Source organism: Dermacentor variabilis, chromosome 6 (assembly GCF_050947875.1).
Source record: "Dermacentor variabilis isolate Ectoservices chromosome 6, ASM5094787v1, whole genome shotgun sequence".
In the NCBI taxonomy this organism is placed as follows: Eukaryota; Metazoa; Arthropoda; class Arachnida; order Ixodida; family Ixodidae; genus Dermacentor; species Dermacentor variabilis.
Window position 1 is genome coordinate 133,311,580 of NC_134573.1, and position 26,587 is coordinate 133,338,166.

The 26,587-nt window shown below is 47.1% G+C and overlaps 1 pseudogene; it reads left to right on the plus strand.

The window, feature by feature from the left end:
* Positions 1-908: 908 nt before the first annotated feature.
* Positions 909-1,742, plus strand: LOC142586296 (very long chain fatty acid elongase 4 pseudogene; annotated as a pseudogene).
* The last annotated feature ends 24,845 nt before the right edge of the window (positions 1,743-26,587 follow it).

Genomic DNA, 26,587 nt, shown 5'->3' on the forward strand with positions numbered 1-26,587 from the left:
CTTCAAATTTATCGCGTTAGAGGTATACAAGAGGTTGGACGTTTCCGTATGTTTGTGCAGAAAGAAAGTCATAAGGTCTCTAGCAAAGATCTTTTTTAGAAGCTGAAGAAAAATAACCAAGACAAAAGGAAGTGTGCTAAAGAAAGCTGGGGCCTCTTCGTGAGCATGCTAAGACAGGATGAAATAGATCGCCGTCACCAAAAAATCAAGATGTACAATTCTAGCGAGAAATGAGCATAGTCAACACATAGGTGAACCATCGAAGTAAAGTGCAGTTATGTTAAGTGCAGTTAGAATGAGGTGATGAAATGATCAGAACACAGACTATTGTTCAACATGGTTGATTTTCGGTTTGACTTCAGGTCAACAACCCCTCACTTCAGCTTGCTTATGCCACGTTTTAAAGATAATGAAGTGAGCTCAAATATTAAATGCCATTAAAGCTGGCGTTACCGCGTATAATATAGTCGAGCTCCGAGGTTTAACCATGACCCAAATAGTACTCAACTACAGTGGCAGCGGAACTAAATAATACACGTTAGCCTCAACGAGTCATGGTCACCAAATAAAACATCGCTTTCATCTCATGTTCGACTCCAGATTCATTGCCAAAGCGAGTACTCCAAGGGCGATTACGCACTGATCGAGCCGCCCACTCGCCCTTCCGAACTAACGCCAAACGCAAGACGGCGCTTCGGGTGCAGCTTATAAAATGTAGGCGCGCGTTTCTGGGTCACGTAAACACCAGACTTTCTCCGCTCAATCTATCTTGCTGCCCGTCTGACACCGTAAATTTTGGTCTGCATCACTTGAGTGCTGCGTAGAAAGGCTGAGTCCACCGGCTGCTCAACGGCGAACGGCATCAAGACGGCTGCTGGATATCCGACAAGGGTGCGAATCGCAGCACCATGGCATCTGTCCTTGCGTATCCGAGGGATCTCTACGATTACGTATGGTCGTTCCGAGACACGCGGATAGACGCATGGTCCAGCAACGTCATCAAGGGCAGTTTCGTGTTACCGCTGATCATCAGTTACGTGTACGTAGCCAAGGTAGCCGGCCGTCGGTGGATGAAAGGTCGCGAGCCTTACAACGTCAAGCGAGGTATCCTTGCGTACAACGCGTTCACCGTGCTCGCAAACTCTTACTTCCTGTACCGGATGCTGCCGCTAACGTACTTCGGCGGCGGCTACAGCTTCCTTTGCCAAGGGATGGGCACCGACAGCGAGCGCGACATGGCCGTCATTAGCCTGAACTGGTGGTACTTCTTTGTACGCGTCGCCGACTTCGCGGACACCATGTTCTTCGTGGCCCGCAAGAAGTACAGCCATATCACCCAGCTTCACGTATCGCACCATGCTCTGGTCGTATTCAGCGGGTGGCTGTGGCTCAACTTCGGTAGCGACGGTCAGGCCGTGCTCGGCATCTGCATCAACGCCTTCGTCCACGTCATCATGTACACGTACTACTTCCTGGCAGCCCTGGGTCCCGGCCTGCAGAAGTATCTATGGTGGAAGAAGTACCTGACCACGATTCAGATCTTGCAACTGGTAGGGGTCTGCACTCACTCATCTCTGCCTCTTATTTTCGACTGTGGCTACCCTAAAGCTCTGTGCTACCTGGAGATGGCCCAGCTTGTACTGGGCATCGTACTGTTCATGAACTTCTACTTGAAGACCTACAGAGTTGGTGGGAGGTCAGGCCCTCCAGTGGCCACAGTGTCGAAGGAAAAAGATCGATGAAACGCTGTGCAACGTCTGGCAAAGCTACAATGGCGTTACCGATCCGGCGGTGGGTTTCAGAACGCTAAATATGTGAACCTCAGTGCGAGAATGGTTCAGAAACCGTGTTTCCGGTGGTGATTTACATGGCCGATAACTTGGATCGATGGACAAGGGGTTCGCTGTAAATGCAATGGCGAACAATGCATTGCAGCTATCAACAATAAATTCGAACACCAAGAGGGCGCCAATTCACAGCACTTGGTCACAGTTTGCATATCATGCAGCCGTGGAGGAAGATGAGGGCTTACAATGTGATTGAGCGTGCAGAAATATTGAAAATTCGGTAAACCGTGTGACAATGTTTGTAAGCGTTATGTTTACATGTGTTCCACTCGCAACATATTGGTTTTGTATGCCGAATTTATTGTTCATACACTGTGCTTGCTTACTTACTGCAATGGTTAATGCTTAGATTTTTCTACTGTTTATATGTAAGTGTGAAACGTACTCTCTAAGTTTTGTGTACTAGTTTCTGTTTATTAGTGTACTGTGTTTATTTTCCTCAACTTGCAATAATTCATGCGTAAGGTATAGTTTTCCTTATTGTAGTGTTTTAATACTTCTTTCTGTAGCAACAAATTCACAAAGTCGTATTTTAACATTTGCAACTGAATCTCCAATCGTCACTCTTCCACTCTACATTGTGCTTTCGAGTGCATGACCACCTGTGACCCGTTGCAATGTCCAGACTCGCCTCCTCCTGCGTGCTTTGACGCAAAAGTGTTTCTCCGAAAACAAACAGATGAACTTGAAAAAAATGTTCTGCATATACGTTTTAAGCAAATCTGTTTGCACGCATCAGCACAAAGTTGAATGTGTGTTGAGTGTGTTCCAAGCGTGCCGAAATTCTGGCAACCCGGAAAGAAGAGAAACCACAGGGGAACTCAAGTTCATTGAATCAGTCAAACAACCACAACACAAAATAGGAATACACTAATGCCAATGTTGTTAAATTACATCATTATCGCGTATTTTTTCATGAGAAAAATGTACCCTGCGCTTTTTACGATTTCGTGGTTCGGTGGCTTCATGCGGCAGATGATTCTCTTATTATTGAGCGCTTCGGGCACCATGGTTATTCTCCCGCGTTGAATAACAGAGGCCTCGGTTCAGTCGTAGACCTGATGCTTTAGGCAGCGCCAAGGATTTATTAGCGCTATGCAGCGAACATCCGTTGAACGTTCTCGCTCAGTGTTTTGAGAATTCCCCGTCCTTAAATATAAGGGGGGGGGGGGGGGGCACTGCCGTTGATGCCGCCGCTGCGGGTAGCGGCTTGACGTTCTTGACGCTGTTCTTGTAAAACAGGTTATGTTCAGAGGAGAGAAAAACTGGTCAAGTTGGTACGGACTCGCGGTTATAGTTAACGGCAAGGTTAAGAATGACGACGACGGCGAACAGAACAAGTGCCCACACAGTGTTCTCGTCGCGTCGATCGGCCTCACCCGCCGTGGTTGCTCAGTGGCTATGGTGTTGGGCTGCTGAGCACGAGGTCGCGGGATCGAATCCCGGCCACGGCGGCCGCATTTCGATGGGGGCGAAATGCGAAAACACCCGTGTGCTTATATTTAGGTGCACGTTAAAGAACCCCAGGTAGCCAAATTTCCGGAGTCCTGCACTACGGCGTGCCTCACAATCAGAAAGTGGTTTTGGCACGTAAAACCCTAAATATTATTATCGATCGGCCTTGCATTTCTCGAACCACGATTTGTTTTTGACTTTTTATCTTGGACTAAATCTGTTCGCAAGTGAGACCTATTGCCCTGTGAAGTGGTCTCTTTACGGTCAAGTGGTCTCTGTAATGTTTGTAAGATCAGGGGATTTTTCAGCCGGTTTTTATATGTCCCCTGTCACATGCTCGCGTTATGCATAGTTATAGCAGCTGTGTAGTGGGCCGCTATACAGTGTGTGAGGTTCTAGTTGGCTGCGAGGCCGTGATGCTGCTGAATGTTTGTCGTACTACTGTTTATTATGTGCATTGCACCACCGTTCTACCCCTCTGTAATCCCTTTTGGCTGTGCGAGTATTTATTAAATAAAATAAATGCCAAGAACATTTCATTTGCTCATACTGAAATACTTTTTAGTTAAGCATGTGCGAGACGATTTTCTGTGCGTCTGTCTTCCGGGGAGCTTGTTGGAAGCCCCTGAAGCACTTCACTATAAGAACATGACCCCAGAAGCGCTACGACTCCGCACATAACTGTTAGCTGCTAAAGGTCCCCAACATATGTCTATGACGTTGTGTTTCAGCTTTGAGTAAAGATCAAGAAATATATACAGATCCAACGCACACGTTGGAATCTATGTGAAGCGAAGCCTTAGTAAAGCGGTAATTAAATACTGTACAGCTAACGATGATGCGTTCAATTCTGTTTACTTTTAAACTTACCAAATAGCCAGCAAGAAGTGTGAGGACGCGATCTGAGAGGATTTGCTGATCTCATTGCCCACTTTGTTCTCGGAGTCGCAATGTATCCTTGCGTCTAAATATGTGAAGTGATCAGACAATAAACCTCTTCATAGTTCGCGCTTCTTCGGGTCAGTTTGTGTCTTCGTTCCTAGTCAGTGTCTCTCCGTTAGTGTGGGCCGTATATGTGGCGCAAAAGCAAGGAATGAGCCAGCTGCTCGACACTATAAAAGATCACGAAAACAACCGGCTGCGTAAACCCTGTAGGTTGCATTAAACTGGGTGATATGTTGGGCACGTCACTGGGAGTATACAAGAAGCGTTTCTGTTATCGTGTAGACTGAGTTTATTTCGAGTTAGAGCACCCATGTGTGGCTATACTATCAAGGTACCTATGTCCCAGCGTCTGTTCGTCCCCTTCCTCCAAGTGCAGGGTAGTCAACCACGCTCTGTCCTGGTTAACTTCCTTGACATTTGATTTGCCCTTTACTCTTTCTGTCTCTGGATTAGCTTTGATTCAAAAAGTGATATCACATAAAATTCACAAAGCGAGCTTTTCAGCTGTTTTGTCGTAAATTGTTGGCAGGATAGTGAGAGTAACGATTGAAACAAAACTCCATGCACTGCTTGCAGCAACGTGTGTATGTGCGCGCGCATGCATGCGTGCGTGTGTGTGTGTGTGCGTGTGGGTGTGTGTTCATTTATATTCCACGGCACTGACGTCAATAACAAAGCTACTTGCCTCAGGTACACTTAATTTTATTGCATGCAAATTATAAAGTTCAGCCAATCCATTTGCTTGCATGCGTCACTTCAGTAGCGGCAGTGTCACATTATATGTTGAACGCCAGTCTATGGCCTTACGGCTGTTCGTCGGTATTCTCGCTTACGGAGGTTCTGTCGCTGGCGAGTGCTGTATACGAGTATTTGTTATCCGCAAGAGTGTATCTACCAGTCTAAATCTAGGATTGCTTTATTTTTGTTTGTTAGTTATTACAGAATTACTTACGCTCGTGGCACGTCTTTCAGGAGTATACTGCAGCAAGCCAAGGAGACACTATCCGCAATGCCTTTTCACCGCCGAATGTTTCGCGAGCCTCCTTTCTGCTGGCCAAGACCTCTATTGCCACCTCGTTCGGTGACTTCGTATACAGTCAGCTGGAGGACAAGAGATTCTTATTGTGATATGCAATATATCTGCTTTATCTCCGCTATATCTACGCAATAACCAAAATCAACGGAAAGAGAAACCTGATCAGCGACAACTGCTTTTACTCCCGTGCGACCTAGTTTTGAATTACATTTTTGTATGAGATGCAATGATTGTGTCGTTCAATACAAGGGATAGTGAAAATAATACGTATGCATGCCGAGATGCGCTCACTCATTAAAATTATTTTAAGAAATTGTAAATAAAGATGAGAATCAGGATGCTGGCGTATCTAAAATGAGGCGCAAGGCTTACGTTATCAGCGCTCAAAATAGCAGGAAGTAAATTCGCGTATGGAGTTGAAGTTAGATGCAAGGAACACAGAATGAAATGCTTAAGAACTCAATGAAGCCTATTGACGATTGTAGGACATACAACGATTATGGCGGTACGTTATACGTAGAGAAATGCTGCGCAGCAAGGTCGTGTATCAGTATATCGTTGCTCTCAGTTGATAACGCTAACGTTTGCTGACCTTCGCGCCACATATGTTGAGGAAGATGGCCATGGGATTAGGCCGACCCGCTGGATATTATGAAGCCGCACTGTGCCAAGGTCACGGATATCGCTGCTCTTGCACAAGCGTCGAAGTGGCATATGTGAAGGCAGTTCACGTACGAAGATCAGCGGATGCGACAGTGAAATCTTGCGGTTTCGCGAATGTCACTGTAGAGAGTTTGCACTGATAGTTTGCAGCGAAAGTTCTGATTGATCGATGGATGTAGGAGAAAGGGCGCGCTTTTGATATAACAAGAAGCGATGGAATGCGCGCGTGAATTGGATGACGCAATAACAGAAAAGGCTGCGTTTCAGCTGGACGGCTGCCACATAATCTGGACAAACGAATTATAGCCATCAGTGGTGCGTTGGTCGGGTAATTTGACGATGGCAGACACATGACAAGTATATCTCTTTGCTAAGAACTGCGTGGCAATGCGGGACACTATGAAAGAAAGGGACCGAACGCAGCTCGGGCCATTGCATATTGTTCAGTGCAACTCGTTCAGCTCCAGTTAGTTTTAATACCTCTACGGCGTGAACCTCGCGTTCAAGCTCTGTTCTGAAACGAGATGTTCTCCCATTAAAGCGAAAAAAGCTGTGATAGATATTTTGACAGCGAAACAAAAGAGATGAACGCATAAGATACCACATGGTAGTTCAAGTGGGCAAGGACGCAAGGAAAAAATTCTAAATAGGTACCAACACTAGCGTTACTGTCATGACAAATATTTGGTGCGAACTGGCGAAGACTTATTATACCTATATATATAAAATACCGCTGATTAAGACCAGGTATTTCACAAGGTTTGTCGATGGCAAACTAACAAGCCTTTCGCGTAGATCACGCGATAACGATCGTGTCTGCAAAATACTGCATCCATTTATGTTGCAAGGACAGCTTAAAAGTGAAAGGAAATGCCCAAGCGCCTTTATTCGCCACGCAGTTAGTTTCTCACCGGCAAAGACGAAAGAGAGAGAGAGAGAGAAAGAAGGGAACGGAAGGGAAGACGAGGAGGTTAGCCAGAGTAAGTAACGGCTGGATACCCTGTGCTGGCGAAAGGGTCAAAGGGGATAAAAGGTGAAAAGAGAAAGAAATAAATCATCTTCATTGTCAGCCTATTTTTTGTCCACTGCAGGACGAAGGCCTCTGCGATCTCCATTTACCCCTGTCCTGCGCCAATCAATTCCTACTAGCACACGCAAATTTCTTAATTTCCTCGCCCCACCTAGTCTTCTGCCGTCCTCGAATGCGCTTCTCTCTCTCTCTCTCTCTGTCTGTCTATTAACGTTATGCCGAGCATTCTTCGTTCCATTGTATTTGCGCGGCCCTTAACTTGTTCTCCAGCTTCTATCTCAGTCTCCAAGTTTCTGCCCCTTACGTTAGCACCGGTAAAATGCCCTGATTGTACACGTTTGTTTTCAATAATAATGGCAAGCTTCAAGTCAGGATCTGACAATGTCTGCCGTATGCACTCGACCCATTTTTATTATTCTGTGAATTTCCTTCTCATGATCAGGGTTCCCTGTGAGTAATTGACTTAGGTAAAAGTACTCCTCCACAGACTCTAGAGGCTAATTGGCGATCCTGAACCTGCCTTGCCCGGCTATTCATCTTTATTTTTGTCTTCTGCATATTAATCTTCAACCCCACTCTTAAACTCTCTCTCTTAAAGTCCTCAATCATTTGTTGTAACTCGTCTTCTGTTTCTGAACAGGACAATGTCATTTGCAAACCGAAGGTTTCAATGCTGAGATATTCGCCATTGATCGTTACGCCTAAGTCTTCCCAGTTTATACCTTGAATACTTCTTCCAAGCACGTAGTGAATAGCATTGGAGAGATTGTGTCTTCTTGTCTGATCCATTGCTTTTTAGTTTTCTTACTTTCCCTGTGTAGAATTAAGGTAGCTGTGGAATCTCTGTAGATATTTTTTTCCAAAATATTTACGTAAGCAGCCTGCACTCCTTGATTACGTAGTGCCTCTATGACTGCTGGTACCTCTACTGAATGAAATGCCTTTTCATAATCTATGAAAGTCATATACAGAGGTTGATTGTACTCTGAGGATATCTCGATTACCTGATTAATGACATGGATGTGATCTATTGTAGAGCATCCCTTCTTGAAGCCATCCTGTTCCCTTGGTTGACTAAAGTCCAGTGCTTCCCTTATCCTACTGGAAATTGATGAATATTTTATACAATACTGGAAGTAAGCTAACAGGTTTATAATTTTTCTATTCTTTAACGTCTCCCTTTTTGTGGAGTAGTATAATGTTTGCATTCTTCCAGTTCTATGGGACCTTTCAAGTAGGTAGACATTTCGTATAGAGAGCCGCCAGTCTTTGAAGCATTATGTCTCCTTCATCTTTGATTAAATCGACTGTTACTCCATCTCTTCCAGCTGCTTTCCCCTCTTTCATGTCTTGCAAGACCCTTCTAACCTCATCGCTAGTTATAGGAGGACTTCCTGTATCCTGTTCATTACCGTATCTAATTGAGGTATCCTGACTCCTCTGTGTACTGTACAGGCCAGTATAGAATTATTCCGCTGCTTTTACTATACCTTCGAGGTTGGTGATTATATTACCCTGCTTATCTTACAGTGCATATTTCTTGGTTTGTCCTATGCCAAGTTCCCTTCTCACTGATTTCAGGCTGCATCCACATTTTACGGCTTCTTCAGTCTTTGTCAGGTTATAATTTCGAACATCCCTTATTTTCGCTTTGTTGATCAGTTATGACAATTCCCGCAAATTCTATCCTATCTCTTGAGTTTGACACTTTCATTTTTTGTCGTTTCTTTATTACGTCCTTTGTTACTTGGGAGAGCTTGCCTACTGGTTGCCTTGGTGCCTTGCCTCCCACTTCGATTGCTGCCTCTGAAGCCAACTAGTTACGGTTTCATTCATTAGCTCTATGCAATCATCATCTCTCTGTTCTAAGGCTGCATATTTGTTTGCAGGTACCAGCCTGAATTTGTCTGCTTTTACCCTTACTGCGTCTAGGTTGACCTTTTTCTTCCTGACCAATTTTACTCTTTTTCTCTTCAAATTGAGGTGAATCCTAGATTTCACCAACCTATGATCACTGCACTTCACTCTACCTAACACTTCAACATCCTTCACTATGTTGTGAGCGTCAGAAATTATGAAATCTATTTTATTTCTTGTTTCACCATTAGGGCTTTTCCAGGTCCACTTTCTGTCGCTACGCTTCCTGAAGAAGGTGTTCATTATTCGCAGTTTATTCCTTTCCGCGAATTCTACAAGCATCTGTCCTCTAGCATTCCTAGAATCGACGCTGTAGTTGCCAAGTGCTTGTTCACCAGCCTGCCTTTTCCCCACTTTTGCAGTGAAGTCGCCCATTACTACAGTATACTGAGTTTGCACTTTCCTATAGTGAGTTGCACTTTTCTCATCGCTAATTCAACATCTTCATAAAAGTTGTCTATTCCATCATCATCATGACGGGATGGAGTGTAGGCTTGTTCTACCTTTTGTCTAAACGTCTTATTATGTTTGATTATGACTTCTGCTACCCTCTCATTAATGCTGCGAATTCGTCAATGTTGCCCGCTATGTGATTATGGACTAGGAATCCTACCCCGTATTGCTTCTTATCTGGGAGTCCTCTATAGCAGAGGACGTGGCCGTTAGCAGTATACAAGCCTCACCAGTTCTTCTGACCTCACTAAGGCCAAAGATATCCCAGACAATGCCTGATAGTTCCTAAGAGAGGCCTGCTAAGCTAGCCTCCCTCAACATAGTTCGGGTGTTAAAGGTTGTCAGGGTCAGCTTCCACTAACGGCAAATAAATAAAGTGAGAAAAAAATTCCCACAATAACGCGATGCTATGCACCAGAACTTTCCAAGTCGGTCCAGAAACTGGTCCAGATCGTTTTTGGCACTCAACGCCATAACGGCTCTGCTCGGCAAAGACGAATTGACAGGTGTTGCCTACGGCGTCAGAGGTCCAGCCTGCAAGACACAAATAGCCACGAGCTAAACGAACATTTGGATTCCCGCAAAACGCAATGCGTTCTGGACCACCACCGGAAATCCACCGTGTAGGAAAAGAAAAAAGGTATACATTTCAGTGGCGATTTATCGGTAAATGCGAGACAACTGTTGTAGTCCAACGTCGCACTTCTTTGAGGTCCTGAATCCGTGATTGTTCATTGTTCTATATATATATATATATATATATATATATATATATATATATATATATATATATATATATATATATATATATATATATATATTCAAATAGCTTTCTTTCACTCTGACACTCCTAATGCTCACGCATAAAGAAACATGCAGATGCAACGCACACGTTGGAATCTAGCTGAAGCGATTCTTTCATGAAGCGGTTAATTAAACGTTATACTAGAACCAAATATGCCATGCATACAATTGTCTTTATTATCATCCGAAGCAATACGTAATCTCGTGCGATGTGTATGTTTGTGGCACCACAAAGATCACAGCTTTACCATGTGACCACCAATTATGCCAGGCCGCACTGTGAGACGTGGTTGCAGTGATGCTACGAGGACGAAGGCGATGTTTCATGCTAGTCTATGAAATGATGGTCAGTAGAGATGTATGCACAGAGAGGCACGACTCTTTGCTGAATGCATTTAAGGCTTCTGTTATACCCCTTGTGTCATAGTGGCACATTCTCATTCTGGGAACGCTGTCAAGGCAATGGGAGAGAGTATCCACAGAGAGGAGGACATAGCTGGCCTCCTCGCCTCACCGCTTCGATGTAAAATCTGCTCCAAGAGACGTGAACCCGCTGCATGCAAGTCTGCGCGACAGCATGAATGTGCAAAGTGTACGAGTAATAATATGGCTTCATTTTCATAGGCTCTCCAGAGAACTAGGCCGGATACATGCTACGTAAACATGTATTATTCTGTGGAAGCAACCCCGACACAAGGAGCCCCTTCCGAATCTTGATGTAGTAAGCCAAGCGAAATGCCACTAGCTCACAACAACTAAACAAAAAAAAGCAAAGAAATCGTCGTAATCCTCGCCATCAAAGCAACAAGCTCGGTAAGGGTCCCAGAGTCAGAATCGTGATTCTGCTACGGCCACTGAAGGCCACACATCACAACAATACCAGTGACTTAACATACGACAATATCAGCGACCCTCTCAGAACTGCCTCCAGCGATCACTGTAGACGGTAGACGGAACACCGGCATTCCAGGATAACGCCGCGCCGCTTAGTGTTGGACAGATGATGCTACACACCTTGTTTGCTGCTGTTCGAGCAATTGCCAAAGCTCTACCTCAGGCGAACAACCTTCCAGAGGTAAAGGCACTGTTGAAAATGGAGCCTTTAATGGGTCAGCTGTCCACGTCAGTGCTACCGGAAGGCAATCTTGAAGAGCCGTTACGAAAATGTAATATTTCAGTGGAACGCTATTAATAGTCTTCGATCCAAATCTGCTGATTTTCGCAAATTAGTTGCACAACACAGCTTCTTTGCGCTGAGTATACAAGAGGCGGGATTACGTGATGGCTTTCGTCTTACTAATTATCTAATATATATATATATATATAGTCTTATCCAGCTGAAAACAGATTAAAGATGTTCTGCGTTCGAAAAAGATTTTCCTGAATGCGCAGCCTGCAAAGCATACTTCGATAACATATGTGTAATAGTATTGAGGTATGGTATTACGGTCGACCGACTAGCTTCGCCATATAGGCTGAACGTATTAATTAGAATAATACAACGTCTTTCGGTAGTACTTACGAAGCATTATTTACGAATCTCTTAAAACATAAAAGCGTAAAAACTCGTGAACTGCGAAAGACTGAAACATTCATTCGGGTTGAAGCATTCACGAACTATGCTAAAGAAACTAGAGCATCTTATGTAGCATTCTACTTTAATAAAATACTAGAAGTTCGCAACGTATCGTCATTTAGGAAAATAAAAGATTTTGTACAGCGCATGGTTCCGACAAACGACTGGGAATAATCAGAGAAAACGATGTGACGGGAGTTTTTCTAATTAAGTTTCGTTAACTATTCTATATAACAGATTATTGTGTTTTTATATTTGCTTTTGGTCACTTGGACAGTTATTTTTCCAAAACATTTAACTACTGATGGACTGAAGGTTTGTGCTATACACATAATAGTTTGCCTGTAGGAACCCCCCCCCCCCCATGTCATTACTTACGCTACTGCTTGTGTAGCAACAATATTTAGAAATTATAGCCGAGCGTTTGAGAATGAGGGAAGGGAGGAATGGGGAAAAAAGGAAACTTTCTGTGGTTGTACTATGCCTAGCTAAGAGAAATTATACAGTAGTCCGCATAAAAGCATAAATGCTTTCGCGGGCTTCAGGTTTCGTGTTTATGTCATATAAAAGAAATTTAACTTCTCTATTGTTTCTTTTGTTCGCAGAGCACAAAACTGTGTCATCCATACCAAAGCACTGCCCAGTCTAGCTCAAAAGCATCTTTGCTTTGGCGGGTTGAAGAAGCATTTTATTTGTATATTCTATGTTCAAAGAAAGAAAGAAAGAAAGAAAGAAGGAAAGAAAGAAAGAAAGAAAGAAAGAAAGAAAGAAAGAAAGAAAGAAAGAAAGAAAGAAAGAAAGAGAGAAAAGGAAGACAAACATATACTTGCAAGCATCGAGACGTATTACGACTGACAATTTGGTAAATATTTTATATTTTTAGCATCGCAAGCTAAAATATTATCATATGTGGGGTCTAAAACGTCCACAAGGTAATATGTTGGAGTAATCACTGTGATGCCCGTGAAAATATTGGTCAATGCGCTGTGAAAAGCTGCAATCTGTAAGTATTGAATGATGGATTTGTGAAGCTTAAGCGTATAGATCCCTGCTCCAGTTGCACAGAAGTAATGCTGTGATCTAATGACCTCGTTACCGACACTCGGTGGACAACCGACGTAAAAACACGTGGAAGTCATCACTTTCCAATCCTCATATCACATCCACCATTTAAAATTTCTGCGAAACGATTATGTGCGGATATAACAAACTGTTTCCTTTTTCTTCAACACTTGTCCATTTGAGTGGACTGTTGATCAGACGTAGAGAAACCCGCATCGTTGGTACAAGAAACACTAAAAACGTTTACGAAACAAATGCCCATTCGTGATGAGTACAGAGCAGGTGATGGAGAAAATGAACATTTGAGAGCTGTATGAAAAAGTGCCGAAAGAGCTTATCGCCGAATTTTAAGTTTAGAAGCGTATAGAATTTGCAGCAAATGCACTAAGTCATACATAGAAGATTTTTACAAATTAGGAAAGAAAAGATGGCGTACATATTGCGATATGTTGTCCCCTTTGACGCCAGTAACTCGAGTATGGATGACCATTCATGCTTTTTAAGCGACCCTGTTGTTCAAACACAACCATTTCGTGTTCGCGCAATAGCGAGAGATACTTCAGAATTTGTGATTGCTGACAAATTCTGCCATTTTATAACTAGAACCAGCGTTTCTATCGCTGGTGCTGAGTTTCAGTGTTTGTTTGAAATGGCAAAACAAAAAGGTTTTGCATGTAGACTATGGCTTTTCTATGAGTGAACAAAAATGTGCGCTTACGTCTTATTAGACTTGTTGGAATCGCACCGCTGGCACGAGTTGTTGGGAACTCGGCGCTGACGCCCGTTGTTGCACCTGGGTCGCAAGCCCCAAGGGTATACCGTTGGCCTGGGGTACAACTGGAAGCATCCGAAGGTCCCGGCAAAGCATGAGTCGACTGGTAACAACAAAACAACTTGTTTATTCTAACATCGCAAAGAGTTGGCGGTCAGGTTGACCGAAGTAGAGAGACGGGAGTGCACGTTACTCAACAGAAGAAATCGGAGCCCTTTTTTGGCGTCCGGGGGCAGCTGCTTTTATACTCTCGCAGTTGAGGGCAAGAAGGAACCCCTCTATAGACGAGCACGTGACTGTGCCGCTCGGGCACAATGGGATGAGAAGGTGGAGCAGCCGTCGTGCCGGCGCCGTTCGGGCACAATGGGAAGAGAAGGTGGCGCATACGTCGTGTCGGCGCCGGTCAGACCCCCTCGCTTCACAGTTGGGGGAGCTCCTCTCCCCGGCTGCCGAGCTTCGACAAGCGTGGGCACCAACATGCACACACACACACACACACACGCACATGAAGACACGTGGCATTAGAACAGGCCTGGACGCGCTTGGCGGGGAGGCGTAGCGGCGGCGCCGAACGGGCCAAAATGTCTGCCGCTTTGAACGAAGCCCCGGCGTCCGTTGCAGCCGCGCCGGCTAAACCGCGCGTCGTAGGCGAAACGTAACAGACCGCCCCGCCGGGGGAAGGAGATCCCGATGGTCAGGGGACTGCATCCGCTGTCCGGAGGGATGTCGCTCGATGATGCTCATAACCGAAGTCGGGCGTCCCTCGACGTTTCTTGAGCGCAGCGCACAGAGAAGGCCTCGTTCTCTCGTTCAGGTTGGCACGGGACACTGCAAAGTGACTTCGGGAGAGTTCACATTTTTGTTCTCGTTCCCGGCAAGCGTTAGAACTACGCTGAAACTCAACCGCTTAGTCAGCAAGCACGGCACAACCCTCACTAAGCCCTGCCAGGCTCTTTCCCCTTCTATACCACTGCCTAGTTCCTTACAGTAGTCTAGCAGCACTCAGAACGCGTCCACAAATTGGAAAATTGCACTAGAAAGCATGTCATCACTTTGAAACACTAAACAAAAGCAATATGTTAAAAATCCTGCCTCAGGAAGAAAAACATCAGTAACAAACAATTTTGAGGCTGATTCCTAGGTTAGGGGCTTCGACTTAAGCCATCGGCGTTACCGTTGAGACTCCCCTTTTTGTAACGCACCTCAAAGGAATATTGTTGCAAAGCGAGGCTCCAGCGCAGGAGGCGGCCATTTTTGGGAGAGATGGTCTGCAGCCATTGGAGAGGGCAGTGATCCGTCTCAATGATAAACCTCGAGCCGGCTAGATAGCATGACAATTTCTGAACGGCCCACACGAGACACGCACACTCTTTCTCGGTGGCGCTATACGCCTGCTCACGACTGGTCAGCTTACGACTAGCATACAGGACGGGGTGTTCTACTTCTCCATTTTCCCGTTGGCACAGTACAACGCCCATGCCTCGCTCACTAGCATCGCACTGAACTACGAACCATTTTGTGTAGTCTGGCGATCGTAGCACCGGCTGGCTTGTTAGGGCACTCTTTAGGGCGCTAAAAGCTCTTTCCTTTGTCTCGTCCCATACGACTGTTTGGGGCTCTGTTTTTCTTAGAGCATCCGTCAGGGGAGCCGCGATATCAGAGTACCTGGGGATGTACCTCTGATAGTAGCCGGCGACACCTAAGAACGACCGAATATCGGTCTTCGTGCGCGGTTGCGGGAAGTCTCGCACAGCGGCCACCTTTATTTCAGAGGGGCGGCGACGACCCCGACCAATCACGTGACCGAGGTAGACAACCTCGGCCTGTGCTAACTGGCACTTAGGAGCCTTGACTGTCAAGCCCGCTTCGCGCAGGCGGGTTAGCACTGCCCGCAAGTGTGCCATATGCTCAGACCAGGATGCGGAGAATATCGCTACGTCGTCTAGGTACGGTAAAGCGAATTCTTGCTGTCCCCGCAACACTTTATCCATGAGGCTTGAAAAGCAGTATGGCGCGTTCTTCAAACCAAAACTCAACACTTTAGGACGGAATGTTCCCATTGGTGAAATGAACGCCGCATACCTACTAGCCTCTTCTGTAAGTGGAACCTGCCAATAACCCCTGACAAGATCTAGGGTGGAAATAAACTGAGCGCTACTAACTTTCTCAAGGCGCTCCTCGATGTTAGGGATCGGATAAATTTGATCCTTAGTGATGGAATTAAGCCTGCGGTAGTCGACGCAAGGACGAGGTTCCTTGCCCGGTACCTCAACTAAAATCAAAGGGGAGGTATAATCACTCTCACCTGCCTCAATAACACCGAGCTGTAGCATTTTCTTTACCTCAGCCTCCATAATATCGCTCTGGCGGGGTGACACCCGATACGCCTTGGATCGTACTGGCTCTGGGGAGGTAAGTTCTATATCATGAGTAAGTACAGAAGTCCTACCAGGCCTCTCAGAGAACAGACTTTGAAACTCTTGTAAGAGCTGGTGTAGTTCGGTTTTCTGCTCAGGCGACAGCGATGCTCCACTGACTAAGTCACTAATGACCTGATCGGTGTCTTTCCTGTTCGTCACTGAGCTTAGTCCCGGAAGCTCGACCGGAAGCTCTTCGGAAACGTTTACCATTATGCACACTACTGCTTCCCTTTGTCTATAAGGTTTGAGCAGATTACAGTGGTAAACTTTCTGTGCTTTCCGCTTTCCTGGCAGACTCACCACGTAGTTGACGTCTGACAGTTTTTGAACAATCCGTGCTGGGCCCTCCCACTGCACGTCTAGTTTGTTGTTTAGCGATGTGCGCAATATCATGACCTCATCGCCCACCTCAAAACGACGGGCCCTGGCGGTCCGATCATAATAAACCTTGGCCCTCTGCTGGGCCTTTGCCATTGCTTCACCTGACAACTCCTGTGCCCTTCTTAAGCGTTCGAAGAGCTTAAGCACGTACTCCACCACGACTGGATCGTCGCCCCTGCCTTCCCACGATTCTCGAAGCATGCGAAGCGGAGATCGCAGCGAGCGACCGTACACCAGCTCAGCTGGCGAAAACCCCGTAGCCGCATGCGGCGCGGTCCGTAATGCAAACATCACCCCAGGCAGACACAGCTCCCAGTCAGTTTGATGTTCAAAACACAATGCTCTCAACACGCGCTTCATGACGGAGTGGAGCTTCTCAACGGAATTCGACTGTGGGTGGTACACTGAGCTGTGTAACAGCTTTACCCCACACCTTTCGAGAAAAGTTGTCGTCAAAGCGCTAGTAAACACTGTGCCCTGATCTGATTGGATTTCCGCAGGAAAACCACCTCGCGCAAATATGGACAGTAGTGCATTGACTATCTCAACTGAGCTGAGTTCTTTAAGCGGCACTGCTTCAGGGAAACTTTGTCGCTGGGCAGATCACAGTCAAAATGTGTCTGTACCCCGTGGCTGTTACCGGCAGAGGTCCCACTGCATCAATAACGAGCCGTCTAAAAGGCTCCGTAATGATAGGTACCAATCTCAACGGCGCCCTTGATTTGTCCCCTGGTTTGCCCACCCGCTGACAGGTGTCACATGTCCTCACGAAATGGTCTGCGTCCCGAAAACACCCTGGCCAATAGTACTCTTGCAAGAGACGGTCCTTAGTTTTCTTAACTCCTAGGTGTCCGGACCACGAACCCCTGTGCGACAAGCGCAACAGATCCTGACGATAGCATTGAGGCACGATCAGCTGATCGAACTCCACTCCTCTGCGGTCTAGATACTTCCGGTACAGGACTCCACCTCTTTCCACAAAACGCGCATTTTTCCTGGCGATACCTTCCTTGACAATGCAGCGTATGTTTTCTAGGCTGCCATCCTTTTTTTGCTCGGCTATCAAAGCCGACCGGCTGACTTTTAGCAACCTATCAAGTCCGTCTGACGTAGGCGCGATGAGCAAATCTGCAGATAGCTCTTCTAACTTTCCCGCATCGGGAATTTCCTCTCCAGTATCTGGTGCCTTTAACGCTCCAGGCTCAATTTTATTCAGTTCGGGCGTGCTCTGAATATCGGCTTGCTGCGCCTCTGGCCCTTTTTCATTGTTTGATAACGTCGGCCCCGCAACTACCGCCTTTGCAGCGAGCTCCCGAACCTTCGATCTGGTTAAGGCCTGAACGCTAGCTTCACCAAACAAAAGCCCCTTCTCGCGCAGGAGGTGATCGGACCTGTTTGAAAATAGGTACGGGTACTGAGGGGGCAGCATAGATGACACTGCCGTCTCCGTCTCAAGCGCTCCGAAAGGTCCTTCAATAAGCACTTTTGCTACCGGCAGACACACGCTATGAGCTTCCACGGCTTGCTTGATCCATGCGCACTCGCCCGTGAACATATGGGGTTCTACGTAAGAGGGGTGAACTACATCCATTGTAGCTGCGGAATCGCGAAGCACTCGGCACTCTTTCCCGTTCACGAGGAGGTCTCGCATGTAAGGCTCGAGAAGCTTCATGTTCTCGTCAGTGCTGCATAATGACAAAAACACAACTTTTGGTGTTGTTTCCGGACACTGCGCCGAAAAGTGACCCGGCTTCTGGCACGCATAACAAACGCGCGCTTGCCTCGTCTCGAACCGCTTTCTGCGTTCGGCTTCGGCTGCCGCCGTCTCCTTAGGTTCGGTCGCACTGCTTTCACTCGCATCCGCACTACGTGTGTTCCCCTTTGCTCTCATGGGTGTGAACTTCGGCCTCTCAAACTTCGAGCCAAATTCACCCTTTTGACCGTCCTTAGCTCCGCGAGCCCGACGCGTCACAAACTCCTCGGCTAGCTCAGCGGCTTTAGCCACCGTACAAACGTCTGGCCTATCCAAGACCCAGTACCGCACGTTCTCAGGTAACCGACTATAAAACTGTTCTAGCCCGAAACACTGCAGAACTTTATCGTGGTCACCAAACGCTTTCTCTTCTTTGAGCCACTCCTGCATGTTTGACATAAGCTTGTAGGCAAACTCTGTATATGACTCACTCTTGCCTTTCTCACTTTCCCGAAACTTCCGACGGAACGCCTCCGCTGACAGCCGGTACTTTTTTAGCGGACTCGATTTCACTTTGTCGAAATCCTCTGCCTCCTCTCTATCCAAGCGAGCGACTACGTCGGCCGCCTCGCCGGGTAACAAAGTGAGCAAGCGCTGTGGCCACGTTTCCCGAGGGAACCCCTGCTTCTCGCACGTTCGCTCAAAGTTAACCAGGAACAAACCAATGTCCTCTCCAAGCTTAAACGGCCGCATCAGGTCAGTCATTTTGAACAATACGCGTTCTCCTGCACCGTGTGCCTGACTTCCATTACGAGCGCGTTCCATCTCTACCTCAAGACGCTTCATTTCCAAAGCGTGTTGACGGTCGCGCTCTTGTTGCTCACGCTCTTTCTGTTCTTTAAGTTCGCGCTCCTGTCTTTTTGCAGTCTCCCTCTCTTCAATGGTCTCAAGGCATTCCGACAGCTCGTCATCCTCAGCCTCTAACTCAAGAATAGCCTTTAGCAGTTCTGGTTTTCTGAGTTTGTCCGAGACATCCAGACCCAACTCTCTTGCAAGCTCCAACAACTTCGGTTTGCGCAACGACTTCAAATCCATGGAAGCTCTGAATGCTGCTTTCTCTACTGCTTACTATTGTCTTGCCGCAAACTAACCCGACAGCAACGACAACCACAATTACCAGCTCTGTTTCTGACACTAACAAAAGCCTGGCAAAGCTCAGAAGAAGAAAGTCCCGCACTCACCAAACCTCGCAGCCAAGAGTTCAGCGCAGTCGTTCCGCTGCAGGCAACCAGTCATCACACAGGGCTCGTTGCACTGCTCCCGGATCGTCGATGAGCTGCTCAGCATACAGTCAACCGCATATCTTCGCTGCTGGCCTCCGTTGTCGCGATCTCACCGCTGGCAGACAGTTGTTGTAATCGCACCGCTGACACGAGTTGTTGGGAACTCGGCGCTGACGCCCGTTGTTGCACCTGGGTCGCAAGCCCCAAGGGTAGCGTTGGCCTGGCGGCCTGGGGTACAACTGGAAGCATTCGAAGGTCCCGGCAAAGCATGAGTCGACTGGTAACAACAAAACAACTTGTTTATTCTAACATCGCAAAGAGTTGGCGGTCAGGTTGACCGAAGTAGAGAGACGGGAGTGCACGTTACTCAACAGAAGAAATCGGAGCCCTTTTTTGGCGTCCGGGGGCAGCTGCTTTTATACTCTCGCAGTTGAGGGCAAGAAGGAACCCCTCTATAGACGAGCACGTGACTGTGCCGCTCGGGAACAATGGGATGAGAAGGTGGAGCAGCCGTCGTGCCGGCGCCGTTCGGGCACAATGGGAAGAGAAGGTGGCGCATACGTCGTGTCGGCGCCGGTCAGACCCCCTCGCTTCACAGTTGGGGGAGCTCCTCTCCCCGGCTGCCGCGCTTCGACAAGCGTGGGCACCAACATGCACACACACACACACACACGCACATGAAGACACGTGGCATTAGAACAGGCCTGGACGTGCTTGGCGGGGAGGCGTAGCGGCGGCGCCGAACGGGCCAAAATGTCTGCCGCTTTGAACGAAGCCCCGGCGTCCGTTGCAGCCGCGCCGGCTAAACCGCGCGTCGTAGGCGAAACGTAACAGACTGCTGCAAGTCCAGATTCCATTATATACAGTATATTGCGAAACATGAGACCTAATTAATGGTCGATTGGCACTTTTGGCTTACTAATGACTTGTGGAAAAAAGCGTGTGTCGCTCACTCTTGGAAAGCAGCCCGTGTGATACTTATGTTAGAGCCTGATAAAACTCCTTCATTCTTTCGTCCTGTAAGTCTGGCGGACTGTTTATGCAAGGTCATGGAGAAAATTATTGACACTAGACTGCAATGGTGGTGCGAGAAAACATAAGTACTTCCCGATAACATGACAAGGTTTCGAATGCGCCAGTGCACCATGGATGCAATTTTGAATATCGTTACCTATGTTGAACATGAAGGAGTTGCGGGAAATGTCACAATAGTGGTGTTTTTGTCATTAAACGATATTGGGTACTTTAGGGAAGAACGCCAGCACAGCGCGGGGTGGTCTGTAGTGACCGTAAATGGCCGACTGTACAAGTAGGGGCGAAATTTCGCGACTGCCCAGACAAGTGCAAGACACTCCCGCTCGGTGATATAATAGTTCCGTTCGCCTGCAGAAAGCAAACGACTTGCGTATGCAATGAGACGGTTGTGCCTTCGCTGAAGCTGAGACAAGATAGCGCTGATTCAATGACCACTAGCACCAGTGCGGACTTCAGTAGGAGCAGACGGGTCAAAGTGTGTCAAACTAGGTGCAAATGTCAACAGAGAGATAAGCTTCGAGAAGGCGGTTGCTTTTTCTGGACCACAGGAAAATGAAGCATCGGCTTTCAGAAGCGACACCGTCATCCATGTCCATGTAATGTGCGGCCTGTTGGAACTGGGAGTCTCTGGAAGGACCCTACGGTGGATATCCAACTTCTTGAATGGCAGAAAAATATTTAACCAAACAAGCGAAGGAAAGAGTTCTCATAATCTTAGTCAAGGAGTCCCACATGTCAGAGTCTCAATTCCATTTGTGTTTATTTGTATGATGGCGGATTTACCACAGATACTTCCACCCGCGCTACACGATTCTTCATATGCGGATGATGTTTGTATTTGGGCGCCAGGTTCATGCGCCAACTTTGTTCTGTCTACTTCCTAGGAATGCCTAAACTTGTGGACAAGTTCTTAAATGGAAAAGGAATGGGACTATCTTACATTAAGATGGCTGTGCTAAAATTCACCAGAGGATATCTGAAGCACCTTCAGCTGTGCCTTTAGGGACAACCTTTGAATACTGTAAAACACATATTTTTGGGTCTTACTCTATACAAACAACTATCATGGAATTTTCACAATAAAGCCCTTCAAGAACAAACAAACTCAATAATAAATGTTTGCCGCGATGCAGGCACGATATGGGGAAGTCGATTTTATCACTACTAAAGTTACGTAATGCAATTACAAAGCCGAAGAGAGCATGTTCTTTACTTGTTCTGCATGTGATCTCCCGGTCATCTGAACAGCTACTTCGACGAATCATAGGTCAGCTCAGGGGAGTACTCGAGGGAAGGTAATTAGCGGAACCTACCCATGTGCTTTTAGAGACACCAGGCAATGTGCAGCGGCGGAGGCCGCGGTGCGAGGTCCGCTCTGGAATGTAGAGGCGCCGGCTGGGTTCGGGCGTGACCACCTGACTACGGTGACGCCAGACAATGGATACCACGACGACTGCGCTGCAAAGGTCGTCGGCCCTCGGAGAGAGCACCGAAATTTGTGCTGCATGTGCGTATGTAAAACGTCTACCCTCTTCTCACAAAGGCTACCACGAGGACTTTCTACGGTGACGTCGAACGATGACGTCGAACGGAGTGGTTATAAGCGGCTGTTGTCGGCTGCTAGCGTGTGGTCGTCGTCGTGCTCTGAGCTCGTCAAAGTACTCGTGAGCTGTGTGCTCGTTGTCGTGCTCGTCGTCGTGCTCTGGGCTCGTCAATATACTCGTGAGCTGTGTGCTCCTTTGTTGTGTGCTTCGTCTTGCGGGCTCCATTTGGGAGTCACGCTAGACTGTGTAAATGTATCCCATGTTCAACTGTAAATACTGTAAATAAATCCTGGTCGCCTAAGTCCCGACGAAGAGTCAAGGTTCTCCCTACAACTCCGACTGCCAAATCTAACAACTTCTGGACACAAGGCGAATTACGGCACATACCGAGATAGCAAGAAGCCATGGCCTAGTTGTACAGCGTCGCCCTCGGCTGCGGGAGGTTGTGGGTTGAATTCACACCGCCGCCGAGTAGCCACTGGATCTCAAACGGGCACAAGTGTACCCAGGCCTGGCATTAGGCTTCCTTCAGGGGTGATGCGCTTGGGAAAGGAGCCTTCACCCTCAATTCTAATCGAAACCCTCGTGAGTACGAAATGAAAATTTATGTTTCGGCCACTGCCCAAGCGGCCATTTTGCATGTGGCACTCCTCAAGGCTGGCAAATCCCCGTTGGAATTATCGTCTTACCGTCCAATAGCACTGGCCAGCTGTGTCGGCAAGGTAATGGAAAGAATGATACTTGCACGGCTAGAATGGTACTTAGAATTCTACAACGTCTATCCAGAGGTAATGGCTGGTTTTCGACGTGGCCGCTCGTCAATAGATAGCGTTATCGACCTGGTAACATACGTACAACACCAGAAACATCTGAAACGAATCACTGCGGCCCTATTCCTTGATGTTAAAGGTGCGTACGACAATGTAGATCATCAGGCAATTCTGGACGCCTTAGAAGCTGTAGGGATTGGTGGACGCACCTTTCGCTGGATATGCAACTATTTGCATGGAAGATCTTTCTTTATTTTGACTGAAGACGGACCAACGCCATCTAGCTATACCAGTCGTGGTGTACCGCAAGGCGGAGTACTCAACCCTACCCTTTTCAACCTGGTGCTCGTTGGTCTCGCTGATTCGTTACCGCAAACCGTACAGCTCTCCGTATATGCAGACGACATTTGCATATGGGCTTCAGGCGTGACACGTGTACAAGTCCGCGCACGACTTCAGAAAGCCTCAACGGCTGTGTCAAGATACCTAAGAAGACAAGGCCTGGAGCTTTCTTCTGAGAAATGTGCAGTCGTTGCTTTTACTCGTAAATCGATGTCCCCGTATGCTTTGCGGATTAATGACCAAATCATACGATATAGACGAACGCACCGATTTCTTGGCGTCATCATTGATAGAGACTTGTCTTGGAGCCCTCACATCTCGTACATGACGAAGCGTTTGGCCGCCATTGTGGACCTTCTTGCGTTTCTCGGCGGGAAGTCCTGGGGCGCAACAGTACCGTCAATGTTGCAACTATATCGAGCACTGTTTTTGGGCTTCCTGCGGTACAGCTTACCTGTAATAGGTAATACTTGTACTACGAATATTCGCAAACTCCAGAGCGTGCAAGCCCAAGCACTCAGGACTTGTCTCGGTCTTCCCAAAACAACGTCATCGATTGCGACAGTGGCCATAGCCAGAGACGCGCCTTTGACAGTCTACATTGATACAGATGTCCTGAGAGCGCACATCCGACACCTGACTCGGATTCCCTCACACCATCTTGCTTGCTTGCCAGCAAAAAGGCCACTTTCAACTTTTGCTAAAACTATTGTGAGACATCAGTCGTACTTGCCATCAGAATTTACGCCCGCTTCACGATTGTCAGATCCATTGTGGTGTCTGCACCGGCCGCAAGTGCAACTGACAATTCCAGGAGTCAGAAAGAAAGCTGCAGCGCCATTGCAATCTTTGAAGCAAGCAACTTTGGAGCACATTCACAACGTGCACAGATTCCGGAAACATGTATACACAGATGGCTCAGTAAAACTCAACAGCGCTGCTGCTGCAGTCATCATCCCGGCACAATCTGAGGAAATCAAGTTAAGAACTTCATGTGTGACCACATCAACGGGTGCAGAACTCGCGGCGCTCCGTGCTGCACTTGATTTCATTAAGCAGAAACCACCGCAACAATGGACAGTCTTCAGTGACTCCAAGGCAGCCCTTCAGTGCATACGAAGCCCAATGCGCCACGGACCCAATGAACAACTGGCCTCAGAAATTCGGCACATATATCATCAAAGCTATGATAAGGGACACAACATAATCTTTCAGTGGCTTCCAGGACATTGTAACATCAGCGGGAATGACCAAGCCGACGAAGCCGCCCGATCGGCACATGAAAGTGGTCAACGAGTCTTCATTCCGCTTTCGCGAACAGACGCTGCGGCTGGGCTGCGATTGATGTCCCGTGAGTGTACTTTGCCCCTGTGGGACTCAAATGTTTTCACCATGTGTCGGTTGCGTTCGTTGTCTCCGGACATTCGGATGCACACCCCGCCTGGATTACCACGACGTGAACAGACCATGCTTTACCGTCTGTGGCTAGGCGTTGCATTTACAAAAGCCTATGCTTTCCTCATAGGAATGGCCGACAGCCCCACGTGCGACACATGTAACATCGACGAGACGCTCGCACACATTATCTTTGTCTGCCCGCGATACAGTGCTGAGAGACAAGTGATGTGCAGGGTACTGGACAAGCTGGACAATCGTCCACTTTCAGAACTAAAAGCTTTAGGTCAATGCTCCGAAAGAACATCCGCGTTGAAGGCCTTATTCGCGCTATTAACGTTCTTGCGGTCTACGGGGCTTCACGACAGACTCTAAGAATGCCGCCCCCTACCGTTCTGTAGTGTACGCGCTTTGTTTGTGCTTGTCTCCCTTTCTTTCTATCTCCCCCTTCCACTCTCTTTCTCTTTTTATCCCTCTTAACCCTTCCCCCTGCGCAGGGTAGCCAACCGGAACTACCTCTGGTTAACCTCCCTGCCTTTCTCTGCATTATTTTCTCTCTCTCTCTTTGCATGTGGCGCCCCCAAATGCACCTATTGAGGTGGAGACGCCTTCGAGTTGAGGACAGACACCCCTTTCCAAGCGTTGAGGTCCTATAATGGCCGAGCACGAGGCCGGGAGCGTACTTGTACCTATTTTACCGGTAGGTACCCGGCGGCAGCAGTTGCCTTCCACAGCCGCGGCGGATGCTTATCAACAAGGCCGTCTGTGGTTGGACAACTAAGCGCCCAGAGACAACTCGTGAATCTCTATTGGGTCTCCGTGGTTTCAGAGCGACATGATTCAATCAAGATTCAAGATCCTAAAATTTATTCTACATTGACCCTTTGCTACAAGTTAAAACACGTCCACATTGGATACAAGTATAGAACCTTCGAACCGATGGTTCACCGTCTGCGGCTCGGTGCCGCGCACACAAAACACTTTCTGCATAAGATTTCAAGAGCTGATAGTCCGCAAAGCACTTCTGGTCACATGGATGAGGAAATACACCTTGTGCGAGAATGTCCGCGACACGGCACACTGAGACAACGTTGAACACGTGATTTAACAACGGCAGTGCTCCACATGCTCTTCAGCCTCAGCAAGATCTTTGGTTCATAACCAACATATTCATTGCAAAGACTAGCATTACTCACGTTAAAAAGATTGCTAGAAGCAAGCGATATTTTCTGAACCTATTGAGTAGAGTATAGTCATCTGCGATAAGCTCACTCTAAGTGTTTAATTTGACCCCACTTTGGTTCATTCAGTGCCTGGATTCATGCACCTTAGTGTTGAACCTGTTCAGTGTTTTCTTATGGGCCCTGGCTTTAGTGTAGTTATGTGACTTTGCTTTGTGTTGCTGTGTTTCTGAGTCAACTTTCAGTTTTAGTTTGGCTTTAGAGTACTAGTGTGCACGAGTATACACTTTGTGTTATACTGTGGTTAGGAGTTGATTTTCAGTTTTGGCGCTTTTATGTGATTTCTTGTTTTATATTTGTGGGCTTTATTACTTGCGCATCTCTATGTGAAAAGTAGTAGCCGGCGCCAACGAAAAGCGACATCTCCTAAGCAATAATTAAAAAGAAAGCCCCCTCCCCCTTATTTGCTTCTAATTTTTCTTGAAAACTATTGTTCCAGAACGTATTCTGAAAGGCGTTTTACAGTTTCCGGTTTATCACGAAAAATTCCCACAGAGCTTTGTAGAGCGGCCACTTAAATCGCGATGAAAGCGAATTGAAACGATGTGCGATGCACAATGTGAAAGAAACGATAGATCGAGAAAGGAGCATTTATCGGTTGATTCAACCAACAAGAGTCGGTTGCTTTTCGCCTTTGCGCTTAACGATCAAGGTAACTGCTTGTGATTAAAACGTAACTAAATAGAAAAAAAGGCAATAAGGATGTCAAAGCGGCACAAACTACGTGCTGCATCACCGATATACTTACTTTCAGTAAAGTAAAATATAACGGGTGTTGTTTGTTTCTTTTAGACCATACAGAATTTGTAAAGATCGCCTGTGGCAGATAGCATATTTCCAAAATATCACCCGCCGTGGTTGCTCAGTGGCTATGGTGTTGGGCTGCTGAGCACGAGGTCGCGGGATCGAATTCCGGCCACGGC